This window comes from Pleurodeles waltl, chromosome 1_1, assembly GCF_031143425.1.
Source record: "Pleurodeles waltl isolate 20211129_DDA chromosome 1_1, aPleWal1.hap1.20221129, whole genome shotgun sequence".
NCBI classification, from domain to species: domain Eukaryota; kingdom Metazoa; phylum Chordata; class Amphibia; order Caudata; family Salamandridae; genus Pleurodeles; species Pleurodeles waltl.
In genome coordinates this window covers 90,223,373-90,240,376 of record NC_090436.1, presented here as the reverse complement: position 1 = coordinate 90,240,376, position 17,004 = coordinate 90,223,373, and the positions used below count along the sequence as shown (strand labels likewise).

Here is a 17,004-nt window from a genome sequence, read left to right as displayed (position 1 = left end):
GCAGAGAGTTCCACTCTCTGTAAACAGGCAGCCAAAGGGTTTGTCCTGCAGAGGGTTGGGCCTACTTGTCCCAAGGACAAAGTACACATAAAAACGTGTTGCCCTTGACCCCAAACAAGATGTCCCGGGCGTCGGGCGATAGGAATTCCACATCCCTGAGCAGTCATCTTCATGAAGACATTTCAAGACTACTTGAGTAGATCTGAAATGCTCCAGCCATTTCCAGATATGCTCCAGTGCAAACTTTTGTAAATGTGGCATGGGACAACTTGTGTAGACTTGAGATGCTCCGGGTATCTCCTAATCCTAAAGAAAATTATTGGAACTCAAGGCCATGAAATGTACTGTGAAGAATATTCTGCAAATCAAGCCTTCTGGTTGTACGAGTCTATCGGATAACGGGATGATGTAGTCCATGATCCTGTTGGCACTGATGTTCCATCATCTCTGTGAAGCTCAGAAAGTATGAGAAGACGGAGCTGAACAGAATACTAGGGTTTACCTGATAATATGGTGTGAAGGGCAATACGCGCAAAGTGTTTTCTCAGCTGAAAACACATTCAGCGTTTCATTCTTCACTTTCTCCGAGCTTCATCTCGGCCTAAATGGGGCGAAATTGCAAACACTTCCACCTGACAGCAGCAGTAAATGAAAAATGAAACAGAATAATGCAGAGGCTGCTAGGGAAGGCAGCTAATCCTGTCCAGCGGCAGGGGTTTTAATAGAGACGGAGCAGAAGCGTGTATTGAGTAAATCACTTATAATGTAATGTAGAGCTATCTTGGACCCTGTACACTACACACGTCAAAACTGCCCGCTCCCAGTCGCCCAACACTTCTTTATATTAATGGAAGATGAGCCCACCAAGGACAGACTGAATTTTAGGTAGATACAAGTATTGTGTGTTAGAGAGATGCAGACCAGCATCCATCACAATGTATTTATTTATTTCAGTATTCTACATAATGCAAACATCCCACCTTTCTCCCTCCTTGTAGAGCCATGCATACAACCGGTTAAAGTGTGATGTGTCTAATAGGATGGGTACACCTAAAGAAAGTTACTATACTTACTGCAAATGGTGGGATAAAAGTCAGGTTGCTGAAGAGAATGTTGGATGAAAGTTGGGCATATATTTCCATAGCACACAACAGATCTCTTGCTAAATGTTGTACTTATTCTTTGATTTTAAGGCCCAGAGTTATTGCTTTGTAGAGCAAAACATTGTAGCAACCAAATTTGCTGCAATGCATTGCGCAATGGGGGGAACAGACTGCTGCTAAGTGAATGGCCTCTTCTTGCAGTCATTCCCGGCTCTGGTTCTCCAAAAGCCCGCCTTGAGTGACGTACAGTCCTGCAGAGGTCAGTGTGAGATGCCTAACATAGGATTTCTAGTTCTACACATTGCTATCTACTAGGAGAATGTCCTGTTGTTTCAGTCCGCCGCTCCAAAATGCTGGTCAGTGGGATCTCTGTGGCAAAGGATTTCTAGACAAACAGAAGTATCCCACGCACGTGATGTGTGCCGTGAACTTCAGAACACATGTGATGGGTGTTTGTTTTTTTGTTTCAAGAAATGAAAATGTTTCTCCTTGTTAGCGCCTTCTTCAAAGAGGTGATATGTTTTTGATGGAGACCCAGCTCTGGCCATCTTAGTGTACCGGACTTTCCATCAAACACTATTGGTGTTTGCTTTATAACACTCCGGTAACAGTCCCCCTCTGGAGCCTCCAACCCAGATGCATAGCGCCGCAGTGCAGAGCTTGTTCTCACTGAAAAAAGCACCTTTCCAGCACAAAATATATTATGCTGAAAACCAATTAGCAATGCGCTGCTTTGCACTGCTATTAGTTACTTTGCATCACTTTGCAGTTGAGCAAAGTATTAGCAAATCTTTGTTTCGTATTGAAGGATTTGCTATCAGAAGCATGGGGAGAGTGTTCCAAAGTTTCATGGCATGCACTCCCAACCATCCGGTGGCATTTTTAGGGCCTCATTTACAAGCCCTTTGCGCCATCGCTGTCTTTTTTTTTTAGCGGTGGCACTATCAGTGCACTACACTGCTCCTTATTTACAAATGTAAAGCCCTGCGTCACATTTTACCCGCGCCAGGTATAATGTATGCAGGGTAGGTGCCCCCTACGTAGAACTGACACAGTCAAATTTACAACTTTTCACTGAATCATTCTACAACTTCACTGCGTTATAATTTTACCGCCTGCGTGTTGTAATATTATTTAACATTAGAAGTTGGGAATTCAGCTATTAAGGAACTTTCAAAAAACTGAAAAAACTAATCATATTATAGAGTAGGCGTAAAATTGACGTAGGGCTTTTTCCTTTGGGACTCTCCTTGCATTCCTGGAGTTGTGTCAGTTTAATGACGCAACTCCAGCCATGCTTCAGTTTAGCACCAACAGATGCGTCAGAAATTCTGACACGTGTGTAAAAACGTGTCCCATGGAGCTCTGTATTGTAAATACAGTACATCCATGGCATTGTTAGAGGATGCGCGTCAGGCGCAGGAAATCTGATGCAGCGATCACGATGCGTCAGATTCTTGTAAATGAGGCCCTTAGTCTTCTGAGCACATGTTCTTACTCAACATGCACTGTTTTAAAATATGTTAATATATGATCATTTAGTGGCTACAACAGTAGCCAGGGTATTGGGCACTTTGATGAATCCTATTCATTACTTCCCAACATCGCATCCGATAGTGCAAGGGGACCGTACCACAGCCTCTGTCGTGCATACACGGGTGGTAGAACACGGCTGTGCACCAGAAGTATAGTGATGTGGCGCCTCTGCTGGAAACTCAGAATGACTATCATGACAAAGTGTGCTCTGACTTTTGATGGCATTGGCGGAGGACTCTAGGAATGGATTGTCTTAAAGCAGTGGCTGTGATTGTAGGGCATTATGGAAATAGAGCACAACGCAATGCGGAAAGAAGGAGAGAATAGGCAGGTGAATGAAGGAAGAAATATTAGCGCCTTATTTGGCCAAGTTCTCATTCATGCTCGAGTCAGTGCAGTCACCATGGTCATGACCCTGCAGCATCCCTGCTCTGGCACAGGCCCACAATCATCCAGCCTGTCTGTCGGATGGAGCGGATAAGAACCAGAGAAATGGTACATCCAGGCTCCCGCCACAACACTTATACTGGGCTCTAAGGAGATAGTGAAGGGAGGGAGGGAGTTATGGGAAGGAGGGAATGATAGGAAGTGTAGAGAGGGAAGGAGGGAATAAAAGCAAGGGGAGGGAGGGAGAGCGAGTATGACAGGAAGGGAAGAGAGGACTGAGGGAGCAAATGACAGGAAGGGCAGTGAGGGAAGGAGGGAATGGCTGGAAGATTGGAACGGAGGAAATGACAGGAAGCGAAAAGAGGGAGAAACAGAGAAAATGAAGGGAGGAAATGACAGAAAGAAAAGAGGAATGGGAAAGAGAGGAAAGGGAAGAGAAACGGAAGAGAAGGAGGAAAGTGTAAAAGGCAAGGTTAAGGACTAGACAAAAGCAAAAAACAAAAGGAAAGGGGAAAGAGAAAGGAACATGGAAAAGGAAGGAAGGAATGAATGAAGGTGGAAAGGATGGAATGAAGGAAAGGAAGAGGAAGGCTTATTGTATAACTAGGTAAGTCTTAGATGCACAAAAACGTTTCTGGAATGTGTCCTCTGCAAATTTGGACATAAAAAGGCCATTTCCTTTAGTTTATCATGGATTGCAAGAGTAGCTAACAATGCATCAGGCTTCAGGTGACATGCTAGTATGCCAGAAATCTTTGTAGATGACACACTGAGATGATTCAATACAGGGCTACCAGTGGCATAACAAAACTCATGAGGCCCCCCACAAAGTACCTGTAGGGGCCCCCCTTCCACCTGGACCCAGTCAGTGTACTGTGCTGAGTGGGCTTCCTGGAGCTTACTGTGGGGGCTGTGGGGGCCTTTGTTACGCCCCTGAGGGCTACCAAACTTCATACTAAAACGCAGCAGTGCTCTGTCCCTCTGGTGTGTGGGAGGCCTCTCAGAAACAACAGCATAAAACAGTGCATAAAAGGACTGCAGCAGCAAGTTAGGAGAACACAAGTCATTAGATGCTGCGGAGTCAGACGATAAAGCCCCAGCCCTGAGATACTGCAGTCCTCACATCCTCGGCCACTTTCTGCGGCTCCACAGTGACACAGCACTCATTAGTCACTGCACTGAAATGAAACCATACTCATAAGGCACTGCTGTATCTTATTTGACTCCATTCATTAGTCACTGCAGTGGAGTGAAACTGCAGTTATTAGTAATTGTGCTTGTAGTGATCCATAATGTCAGTGCCAAATTACTATGTGGAAACAAAATTCCAATTACCTCGCGGGCTGCCGGAGTGAGCCGAAGTTTGGCCCTCTAAATACTGCACAGACTCAGGGCAGCAGTCGGCGGCGCGCGGGGAGACCACCGTTCTCCCAAGAGGCGGAGTTCTGCTGGGCCACGCCTCTGTGTCCACCGATAGGAGAAGGAGGGGCGTGGAGAGGGATCCAACACACAGAAACTCTTATGCGATGATGGTGCAGCTCTTGGGAAGATCATGAGTGCTAGAGATCACACCTGAGCACTTCTGGTGATTTGGGCATCATAGTGCTTGGTTTTGCTCCACTCAGCTACTTTATGCATAGAAATGCTGGGGTGATCCCTGTGATGCATTATTTTTAGAACATGTGGAATACATTATAGTGGTCAGGAAATTATTTTTAAAAATCAATACCCATTCTTACTATTACAGTTTTACATTCTGCTAAAATCCCCTATAAAAACATTTGCATCTTACTCTGCGTCTTTACAGCATTTTCAGATTTAGTCTGTCCTCCATTTTGTTAACTGGTAACAATCCCTGGAAGAGGAAGTGACATCATAGGAGGGATGCAAGTTAATTCCGCGCGTCCATCACAGCAGCGAAGGAGCAAAGCAGCAAGTGGATCTTGTAAGCATATAAAGAAAATGCAACCCTTGGCTTTGCACATTGGTAGCCTTAATAGTAAGAGTTTTTGTTCGGTAAATATAGCAAAAGTTGAAAGTATAACAGGATAAACTTTTATTTTTATTAAAAAAGTCCCCTTTAATATGCTTGCAGAAGACAAGCAGAACTTGCAGTGATAGTTGTTGGACAGTCAGAGCAAAGGTTTGGAGTATGTATGGGATCCAGGCAATAAAATATGTTTTGGAACATACCGATAATTAACCTTTCCGTGAAATTCAAGCCCGTAGCTGATGCCTTTCCAGGGTAAAAAATCTTCCAAATGACAATATGAAAACCAGCTCCTTATTTTATCATTCTAGCAGACATGGTATGTTAGAAATCTCTTGACCAGTGTTGCTCACTTAAAGAGTGCTGGATTTTGTTGGCACACTGGAGACCACTTGGACTGTTAAGCGTTGGTGAGAGTACGCCAGGCATCTTAGACATATATTGTACAGGGACCCGACACCGTGCTGTGTGGCTGTTGTGTGCAGTGAGACCAATAACTCAGGGGTTTGCAGAGACCATGACATGGTCACATATTGAAACTGAAACCCCCACTGCTGCACAGGGGAGTATGTCAGAGCAAGAAACCTGTAATGAGCTGGACCTGATGAAGCAGCAAAAATGAGCAGAGAATGATGTTTTGAATTGCATGTGCCTAAGGGGTGGGCCTACCTTGCGGAATGATCATAATCACCCTTAAAGCTGTGATTGCTGATCCTTTGATCATTACTATACAGGTAGGCAGACCAGGAAAATGATACCTTTGATTCATTCTGCATCATGCTATAAGTGGGTGGGCCACTTTAGATTCATTGAAAAAGAAGTATAATGCACCGCCCCACTGAGGAGAAAAGACCGAGAAAACAACTGAGCAAAACAATGAATGCTACTGGGATTAGCAGGTATCAACAGACCCTTCACTAATGGCAAACTCCCCTAAAGTGCAGTCGCAACTGAGACAATGTATCTGCAACATTGTACAACATGTTTTTCGAACAAGAAAATTATTTGAGAAAAGTTTACGCAGAGTACATGGTGACATTGGACACGAGCGCGCAAATTATCTTTCATGATCCTGGCACCTAGCTTCGACGATGGACGCATTGCATCAAAGACAGCCAATGACTTTGCTCCTCTTTGAGCTGCCAGGGAGAGACGTAGGTCATTGGCGACACAGGCAGCTCTTCCTGCCAGGTGATGCCGAGCGATAAGATAGGGCGAGATACAGATAACTGTGCCAACAATAGCCCATTGTCCGCTGAGTCAATAGAAAAGTAAGGCTGGCTGAAGGATGATCGGGGACCGATCCCGTAGTGGGAATTAATCAAAGGCATGGTCCTTTCACGCGGGCTTTGTCTTCAAAGCATGGTCAGTCCTCGGCAACCTGTGATCACGAAGTCAATAGAGCAGTCCTTTTCTGTGAGATTCTGCTAGGGATTGTGAAGGAACAGTTAATAAAGGGACTGGCTGATGCTTCTTCAGACTGTATTGGTTGGAGGACTCTTTGTCCTGGAAGAATACCTTCCAAAGGCTGGCTAGAGGAGAAGCATCAGAGCTGAAAGTGACTAATCGGGGTTAACTTTTTTTTTTGTTCCCAGAATTTAGGATGCTAATGCAAATTTGTCAATTGGTTAAAAGAAAAAACAGTAACTTGCTTGGAACATGTTTGCACTGAAAAGCAACACGCTGAATGAGATACTACTTGTAATTCCCCGGATTTTCAGGTGAAATAAAGAAAACATTAAAGCGTTTTTCTCATGAATGAGGGTTTTTTTCTGAACTGTGCTCATTGTAATTTGAGTAATGGTGAATTTTCATGCAGGTAAAAGATGCAGAGTTCAGCATGGTGTCTGAAACGGCTAAGCCGCACTGACTACTCAGTGGCATAACAAAGGCCCCTGCAGCCCCGCGGTGTGGACGGTATCCTGAGTTCCAGGGGGCCCCCTGAGCACAGTACCCTGTGCACAGGCAGCAGGCCCCTGACTGGGCCCGGTGTGTGTGTGTGGGGGTGGAGGGGCCTCCAGGTACATTGCAGGGGGGCCCCATCAAGTTTTGTTACACCACTGTCTTACTCATGCTGTACACCAGCAGGTGTAGCCATGCAGTGTAGCCAGGCAATTAGAGACCGAAATAGCCTTCACTGTCTCAATTAGTGTTAATTGTAAGGCAGTGTATAGTGGCAGACAGTCAGCTCCGTTGTCCCTCTCCAATCATTTCACCCAGACCACTCGCCCAACACTGCGCGGAAGCTGGTATCTAGCGCCTGGAAACAATAAATGGTGGTCACTGAATAAGTAGTGCAATTCAAATATGTTCCCTTCGCGTTAAAAAACATGGAGAACCAAAACAAGCCTTTGGTTTTTAGGTCGAGCGTGCAAGCGCTTTGATCTGTTGTAATCTATCTGTGGGCTTTTAACCACGCCCACCGCACGCCCATCACTACTACTCGTTCATTAGCTTGCCTTTCAAAAATCCTTTGTTATCATTTGTAAATGCTTTTCATTTGTCCCTCCTTGGGGTGGGTTTGTTACAACCGTGGACACCGACCCTGTTACATGGATAATTGCACGACCGCCGATATTTTTGACTGCGAGCGAACTTCTTTTTCCTGTTGTGTCTCTCCTTCACGCTTATGCTCATGGCGGCCGTGGTGCTTTCAATCAGCTTGCTTATTTAAACTGTTTTACTTTTCTTTTTCAATTTATGTGGCAAGAAAAGTCCAGTTCAGAATTTACAACGCTAATAGTTCTAACTCGAGCAAACGCAAGACCCACTGTATCGCAAATGCTTGTTGTGATTTCTAAGTATTACCTATCAATGTGAGGTGGTCTTAGGAAGCATAGGGAACTTGTACAAGAGCTAGAGGAGACTTCTGGGTGAGGACCTTTTGATTTCTCATTGCAAATAAGTCTAGCATCACTTATTATGCAGATTCTCATTACAGCTACTCCAATGCACTTCAAGTTGTAGGAGACCATTTATTGAATTTTGTAGTTTGAATGTTTTTAGATGAACTGTGTTTATTTGAAAAATACATTTATTTCTATAGTTTTATAGGAATTTGACCTGAAAGTCACGTATTTGAATTACAGTACTCATTTGTATGGGGATGCCTGGTTGGGCTGTATAGTCCATTGTGACATAATTCACTATTGCGTCCCTTTAAGGATAATTCTGTACTTTGTTCTAGCTCGTTTAAAGAGGACCCAGTGTACACAAAGATATACATCTGTGCTTAGTGACTGTGGCTGCTGAAGGTTGGGAAATCTGCAAACTGTATGAATTATCCAAGTGGTGCTAACAGTTCTTTTACAAGAATAAGAGGGTTATTACAACTTTGGAGGATGTGTTAATCCGTCCCAAAAGTGACGGTAAAGTGACGGATATACCACCAGCCGTATTACGAGTTCCATAGGATATAATGGACTCGTAATACGGCTGGTGGTATATCCGTCACTTTACCGTCACTTTTGGGACAGATTAACACCTCCTCCAAAGTTGTAATAACCCCCTAAGTCTCTAGTTGTAAAATTTTGTACACAAAAAACCTCGAGTCTGCATTTTACATGACCCGCTGTTCTTGATCCTTCCACACCGACACTTGAGAGAGAGGAAAAACACTGGACTCTGGTCACCTCAAAGGTGCCCCAACATTCTGGTGAGTTTATGATTCAGATAAGTTTTCATTCTTCAACAAAGGTGTTTTCTAGGACAAACCCCTAACATAGAACCTCAAAGGGCTGATCAATTTTACCGCACAACCAACATGTTGAAACCCATGGTTTGAGTCATTGCTAACCATTGACTGAATCAGCATTTAGGCCCTCATTCTAACTCTGGCAGGCGGCGGTTGCCGCCCGCCAGGCGGGAAGCACCATTTGGCCGCCACGCGGGAAAAATACCGCTTCCCGCATTCTGACATTCCCGCTGGACCGGCGGGCGCTAAGCAAGTTAGCGCCCGCCCGCCCAGCAGGAATGAGGGCTGCAACACAGGAGCCGGCTCCGAATGGAGCCGGCGGTGTTGCGACGGGTGCAGTTGCACCCGTCGCGCTTTTCACTGTCTGCTAAGCAGACAGTGAAAAGCCGCCCTGGGCCCTGTTAGGGGACCCCTGCACTGCCCATGCCAGTGGCATGGGCAGTGCAGGGGCCCCCAGGGGCCCCAGGACACCCGTTACCGCCACCCTCTTCCTGGCGGCATAAACCGCCAGAAACAGGCTGGCGGGAAGGGGGTCAGAATCCCCTTTGCAGCGCTGCCCTGGCGGATTTGCCCAGCCTGGGGAAATCCGGCGGGAAACCACCGGATCCGGTTTTCTGACCATCAGAATGGGCAGGGAAGCACCGCCAGCCTGTTGGCGGTGCTTCCTCCATTCGCGGCCCTGGCGGTCTTTGACCACCAGGGTCGGAATGACCCCCTTAGTACTTCACAATCCCACAAATAAATTAATAACTAAACCCTCTTTGGATGCTCCCATGGTTTTTGTCCCAAAAGATTTCCTACCAGGATGAAATAATTTCTCGTTCCCTAGGTCAGTGGTTCCCAACCATTTGACTTCTGTGGACCCCCACTTTATCATTACTGGAACCCAGGGCCCCCCAAAGACTCATTTTTGGAATCTGGGGACCCACACTGAGTCATTACGGAAAGCTTGGGACCTAATCAGTAAACATTATTTAATTTTCTAAGCGGTCGCGAAACCCCCGAGGAGGCTTCGCGGACCCTCAGGAGTCCCTGGACATAGGTTGGGAACCACTGCCCTAGGTGAACTACAATATACATTTACAATAATATACTTGTCAGTCAAGTACAAACCACATCATCTTGAGAATTAACCAGGATCTTCAAATGTAAGATTGTGAAACATTCAAAAATGTGAAGAGTTAAAAACCTGCAAGTGAAACTTTTTGACCAAACATAGAAATGTTGAGCACAAGAAAAACAGTATCCCCTCTCAAAGCCACTTCCGGTTCCACATAAAGCCATTTACAGCATAAAGAAGTGATACAGGCATCTTAAAAAGACCTGAACAATCTCACACTGCGTCAAATCTAACAAAAATGCCTTTGCTGTGTCTGCACTACTATTTTTAAACTAGTAACAAAATAGCTACAGAAACAAAGAGTGTGGCTTTCAAGGAAAAGGGAAGGAAACAACCATATTTTTGCCTGACAGAAATGATGCACCCTACTCTTCCCCGACCCCCTCAAGTCTCCACCTACCACTCCACCCCTCACCCATCTCCCAGTTGGAGAGCAGCCAAAGCATATTCACTCTTGTCCTAAACAAACAGAAACAAAATGAGCTCAGTGTGTGTTCATTATGTTCACCTCGGATGGCAAGGGGGAGGGGTTGACCTAGGAGGGTGGGGCATAGGGGCACTCTGTCAGAGGAGGAAATGATAAGTGCACTATCTTTTCCCTGGCTGCTGCAAGCACAAAATTGCTTTTTAATGAGAACGAACGGCCTGGCTGTCACGACTGGGGGGCCAGTGGCCCGCTTTTGTTTGTGTTCTGGTGAGCTGAGGGCCCTATGCTCAATCAGAATAATCCAATTTAAGGAAATGATTCATATTAGCGAGCACATCTGTCCACGGCCCAAGCAGAACCTGGGTGTTAGTCTTATAAATGATCTTCATTAAGTTCGGCTGGAAATATAATCTAGGGAGAGACGAATGGCGCGAGTGCCGCGCGCGAAACAGAGTTAGCATCGCCAAGACGTCATTTGTTCTGCGGGAGGCTTTGAATTTCTCCTAGCTTTGCTGAGACCTTAATTTTCTTTGAGAAGTGCAGAAGTCATCAGAGAGCATTGTCACAAGAATCATTCATTTTGATGTCTCCATATTTAACAAAAAGTGGTAAACACATTTAAAACATATCAGATTTACATAAGGATATATAGAAAGACAGAAGACAAATTGGTCAGGCAGAGACACAGACGAAGAAGATAAACACAAAAGTATATCTATCTATCTACATGTATGTATGTATCTGTATATATGTATACACACACACACAGACACACACATTACCTACTGGAGGTCACCAGTATGTAGTTATAGTTAGGGTCTAGTTTCCATAGCAAAAGGGTTTTTTGTTTTGCTAATAACTTCAGTGCTGTTTGACGAATCTTCATGAAATGTTCAAAACCGGTTTGCCGGTCAGTCATTTCAGCTGCCATCTTGAAAGTTTCGGGGTCATACGTCAAGTGGAAGTGGAGAAAAAGAGGGGCTCCAAAAACGTTTTCCCAATGCAATTTCCCATAGGGATTTCAGACATGACTGCAACCCGAACCACTGAACGGAATTACTCCAAATTTGCCAGAAAGTTAGATTTTGGTCCCGAAAGAGTAGTTTCAGTAGTTTTTAAAGTAAAAGATTTATATATATCTAGAGACACGGTTCCGCTGTGGATCTGGGTGGGTTCGAGATCCATGCGCCAGCAAGGATGCTGTGTATAGATCTAGAGACACGGATCCGCTGTGGATCCGGGTGGATTTGCAGATCCATGCACCAACAGCAATGCTGTGATTGGCTGCCCGCAAACTGGGATGAAAGTTGCAGCCACAATTTTGTTCATCGGGACTCAGTACCTAGTGGGAAAACTAACATTTAAACATGATAGAAGAGGCCAGGGTACAGGTAGCCAGACCAAAGGAGATTGATGGTGTGGTCTGTGAGGGGACCTTCATGGGCAAGAAATTGTCCCAAAACATTTTTTTTTAGTTCATGAGGACCAACCCAACTATAACTTGCACATCTGCTATCAACAGTTTTCTTGTCAATAAATGTATTGGAAATGTTACAGTCATATTATCAATTATGTCATAGAAGATATCATAATTGATGTGGGATAATTAGCAGTGCAAGGCGAGGGCTTGAGTTATAGCTACCTTAGGGCATGAGTTATAGTTTCTTGAGATAAGTATATCTATAACTGCTGAATTTCTGTGGTTTTGTGTGTATAAAATCTGAACCTAACTAAAACATCCCTGTAACCTCTGTTTTTTTTAATGAATTTCTATGTTTTTTTTAATTTTATTTCCTAACTATAATGTCCTTGTAACCTTTGATTTTTTGTCAATGAGTTTCTACAGTTTTTTTTAATGGTATTTCCTAACTATAATATAAAGGTAATATATATATTTTTTTTTATGTGGCATCTCCCCAAAAGAAGTTACACACATATATGTATGGATTTAACTTACCTTGCGTTGTAAAGGCTTTTGTGTCTAAATCAGTGATGAAAGGTGGTATATGTGACTTACCAGTTTAAATGTGGTAATCAAAAGCAGTGGCTTTCTTTAGCAGAATTGGGAACTTTGACATTAAGGTTACACACAGGTCAGTGCAGCTGTTGATAAACCAAAAGAGCTGGAACATAAACTTACCAGATAAAAAGTCTGATTTTTCACTGTTTCAAACTCCTCTGCCCCTGAACATATTGGAATATAAGACGAGGAGAAGAGGCCATGTTATTAGTTATTTCTGCACTTTAAGGGGATTGACAATATAACACGATCTCTGAAGCCTCTTCAGTGGTTTGTGAAACTCAAAGTTTGGAATAAAAAGAGATGTTTAAATCCTTTCAATGAGGAGGTACATTAAGAGAAAGAAAGGGGTATTTACGTTGGTGGGGAGGGGAATCCCTAGTTAATAAAAACACAAGTTGTACACTTCAGCCTTTTTTACGATTTTTTTTTTTTTTAACAGCAGTCGATATTATGTGCAGTTGTGACTTCTTGCAAACTGTATCCTCGTCGCTATTCTGTGATCTGCAGTTGTGAATGTGACCTCCCCAACTCTGCACTATGCTCTTTATTGCATGAACATCCCCAAAATATAGAGCCAGATTTACTAAAAAGCGGCGCAGCACTGCTGCGCCACAATTTGAAGCCCCGTGCTGCGTCGCTTTAGAAACACAGGGATGCACTGTATTTACTAAAATACGGCGCACCCCTATGTTTCCCCCTGAGCCGGCGCTAAATTTAGCTGCCTGCACCAACGCAAGCATCCTTGCACCATAGTGTTCCATTACCTAAAATAGTGGTCAGGCAGCCAATCACACCATTTGCAAATTTGCCGCAATAAACGCAAATTAGTCGCAAAAGATCTGCCATTTATTATCTTGAAAACTAATTAACTAATTTACACCAGATAATAAAAAGCAGAATCTGTCGAACAAATTCTAGCTTTCTGCCAAATTTGGTGTTTGTCCGTCCAGCGGATCGGGCTGTAGTTGTGTTCAAAACTCCTAAGGGAATTACCATTGGAAACACATTTTTTTTTACCCCCTCTTTCTCTTAGCCCCTACTTGACAGATCACTCCAGGCACAACAAGAGTCAGTGGCACACGCTTTTTGGAAAATTTTGTGAAGATTTGTCAAATGAAGCCAAAGATTTAGGCAAGTCAAAAAATGCCATCCCCTATGTCCCAACTATACAGAGTAAACTTCTTCCTGCATTATTGAATGTGGATGGCACAGTGCATTGGCACGTACTCCTAGGGCTTTACAGCAGCTAGTTAATGCGTTTGTCAATATTATGACCTCTTTAAAACTTCAAACCAATTTTAGTAAATCCGTACTATGGCGTGTGGCCCCAAGTGCTCTCCTCTGTCAAATATATTGTTTGGTAAACAGCATCTGGGAAGCATTAATAATTTTCCTTACCTGGGTGTTATTTTTTCTGCCCAGGGTTCCTGGACATCTAACATTGCTCAGCGTGCTACCAAATTTTCTTCAGCCAATGGGTCACTATGGGCTTTGTGGCCCCTTTGTTAAAAACATACAGTGTGTCTCTATAGCTATGTACCCCGAGGTATGGGGAATTGCTAATTGCTTGGCCATACAGTGAGAAGAGAAGAGATTTTGCGGAAGGCTTTTATCTCTTCCTATTTTTGCTTCCCATTTTATTTGCCATAGTGAACTGGGACTTCCCTATATTGCAGATTTAAGGGTCGGCCGACTATGTTATGGCTTGCCATGTGGCAAAATTTGAAGACTGCCCTGACCAGAGAGGTAGTATTGGACTGCTTGTCTCTCGACAGTGGGCTGCATATTCCTTGGCTTGCATTTGTAAAAGGGGAGATTACAACAATAGGGATGCACACTTTGTTTATTGACCCATCCTTATGTACAGGTGTAAATAAGAAAGCAGTAGCTAAAGTCCTCTATGATCATGAGGAATGAAGGAGTCTCAATGACATGGGGGAGAAGCCCAATGTGGACCAATATCTGTGTCTGAGGGAATTAAACTGTTCAATCGATCGTCAGGCTACTTCGTACGCGCTGGGAACATTCCTTGCTTTTTCGGTTAGGTCTGGCACCATGCAGTATATGCTTTGTTTTCCTCTGGGGTTTGTGCATGATCTGATCTCCAAGCCCTGTCCGTGCGCCGATTATTCCAGCCAATCCTTGCTGCATTTTATGTTTTTTTTTGTAGATTTTATGGCACATGCAGAAAACATTGTTTAATCCCACTTTTAAAGAAATATTGTTATGATGTTGGTCAATGCAGACATGTTTTTAGCTCTTTATTGTTACTTCGGAATGAGGAAGTTGTTTTTTACGCTGGGTCCTTTTTAAAGTCTAGTGCTCGACCTCGTAGGTCTATATTATTTAAAAAAAATGTTTTTATGTATTTGTATACTTTTATGGATTTTATAAAGCTTTCCGAATAAAGTTTGATAAAACTGAATCTAGGCAATTCGAAAACTGCTTTTCCTGTGGAAATATGGCCCTAACTATAACTACCTACTTGCGACCGGCAGTAGGCAGTATGTATGTGTGTGTGTGTGGGTTTATATATATATATATAAATAAATATATATATATATACACACACAGACACACTCTGCAAACCAGCAGATGCGCAAACCAGGACAGCGCAGTTTTAGAAATTAGCGAATAGATTATTCCAGTGCAAGTCACCAAAAACAACCCAATGCCTTTTGCAGTGTATCACGCCTTGGTAACGGGTTGGGCGAAAGCATGCAGATACTGATTAAAAAACATGGAATGTGAATTGTAACCATGGATGACAGACTGGGGGCACGCCACATGGCAGAACATACCTAGAAACAGTGGCAGCCATCTTTGAGTGTTCAAGTCCCACCAGTCAAAATAATACATAAATACAATTAATCAAATTAGTGAACATAAATCAATGTAAGAGATCACGAATATGAATGAACATAAGAGTTAATCAGTCCGGCCCCTGAAACAAAGTAGTTAATCACAGTAGCAAGTGCAAACATCCCCAACATAACCATTGCAGGTAACTTCTCAAATGAGCAAAACCTTCCTCCAATGGTTCAGTGTCCCAGTGTGGTGAAGAATGTTGAGTATTGCATGTGTAGAAGTGAAAGCATCAAAGGCAAACAACTCTCATGATTGTATATCTAGGTAGAGCACCACTGAATAAACGGCTCAATTGTTTGATAAAAAACTGAATGAGGTTAAAGCTACAACTCAAAGCCCAAGTGGGCAAAAACCAACATTGAAGGGAGCCTTATTATCAATTCAAATCAATCTAGTCCTAGTGGAGCTATTGTATACACATTTATGACACCTTAACAAATGTTTAAAAAAATTATAAAAAGCTAACCATAATCTCACTTTAACATTTGAATCTTCAGTGACATTTGTGGTGGTTTTTTAATTATGTACCACATCCAACAACTTTCCAATTTGCATGATGGGTAGGTCCTGTGCCCACCTCACTGTGGGCACCCATCTCTTGCTGCGATGGCCAGTTTTAGCCGCAGGGTCAGAGACCTTCCACTTTGCACAGTGGGAGTTTCCTGCAAGGACTGGCCTTCCAACCCAATGTGGGTGGCAATCCTCCTTTGGCAAGGACCTGTGTTTTTATTTTTTATTTCTGGAGTTTGTGGAACTAATTTTAGGGTTTACAAGCTCACAGAAAGCTTCACGTCCATGAACTGTGAAGCCACTGCAAAGTTTATGAAATTGTGCTGCACCTTCTGACAATAGGCCTAACACAGGCCCCCTTAGGCTTGGCGTGGGTTTATGGCCACTGGCAATTACGCTTTCTGTGAGTTTGCAGTCCCTTGGCCACAGTTCAAGGGCTCCAGGGGATGCGCTGTGGACTGTAAAGCCAGTCTAGCGGTCCTTGAACCCTGCAGCAATTTTCTTTCTCATTTTTTACACAGGATGCCCTTTTGGGCTACCCTACCCAAACCAAGCCTGGGGATCAGGGGCTGTCCCCCTTCGCCAGCTCCCTTATAGCTTTTTTCATTTCTTTTTTTTTTTTAATGGATGTAGAGACTCCTGCCCTCATTCTGTAATGGTAACTCTAACATTTCTTTCCAAAGTTGTGGTTAGCCAATCACATAGCTTCAGTTAAGCTGACCCAGGGGTAGTTAACATCAGTAAAAACTCCCTCAACCATCTAGATTTCTCTGGCCTTTAACCTCTTAGTGCCCTGACTTAAACACATTTTTTTAAAAGTACGGATTTTGATTTACCCAAAACTAAGTAAAAGCTTTTCTTCTAGTAAATTTCTACAATAATGGCAGTTATGGTGTATTTACGTTCAGTTGCTTTCGCTGTACTGGGGCGCAAAGATCCTAAGAGAAGTAAACCAATGTAAAATATAAAACAAAGAACCTTGCTTTTGGTTATGGTTCCAAAAGGTTCATTATACATCATGCATCTTTTACCCACGAGACACCCCATCCCCCTTTTTTCACACCTTTGGAGTCTTGTTCATTCCTGCTTTCTCCCTCTATCACTGCTTTTCCATCTTTCTCGTCCTCCTTTTCCCCTCCTTTTGTGTTTTCCTTTTGCTTGCAATGGGTCAAAACTTGGAGAACATAAGTAGCAGTTCCGAAAAAGAAGTCACAGTGGGCACCACCGGCTCAAATTAAGCACTGACAATTACCCAACGTAATGATGCTCGTTCAAAAAACCTAAGAAGGCTGAAAAGCGTAGTTGGCCCTTTCATACCCAAAATAATGGCCTACAGCCATCGCGCA

At 43.5% G+C, this 17,004-nt stretch overlaps 1 protein-coding gene across 8 annotated transcripts in view; it reads left to right on the top strand.

The window, feature by feature from the left end:
• Window positions 1-17,004, top strand: part of CELF4 (CUGBP Elav-like family member 4) — a 1,197,256-nt gene that overhangs the window by 1,153,192 nt on the left and 27,060 nt on the right. The window lies entirely within an intron of this gene.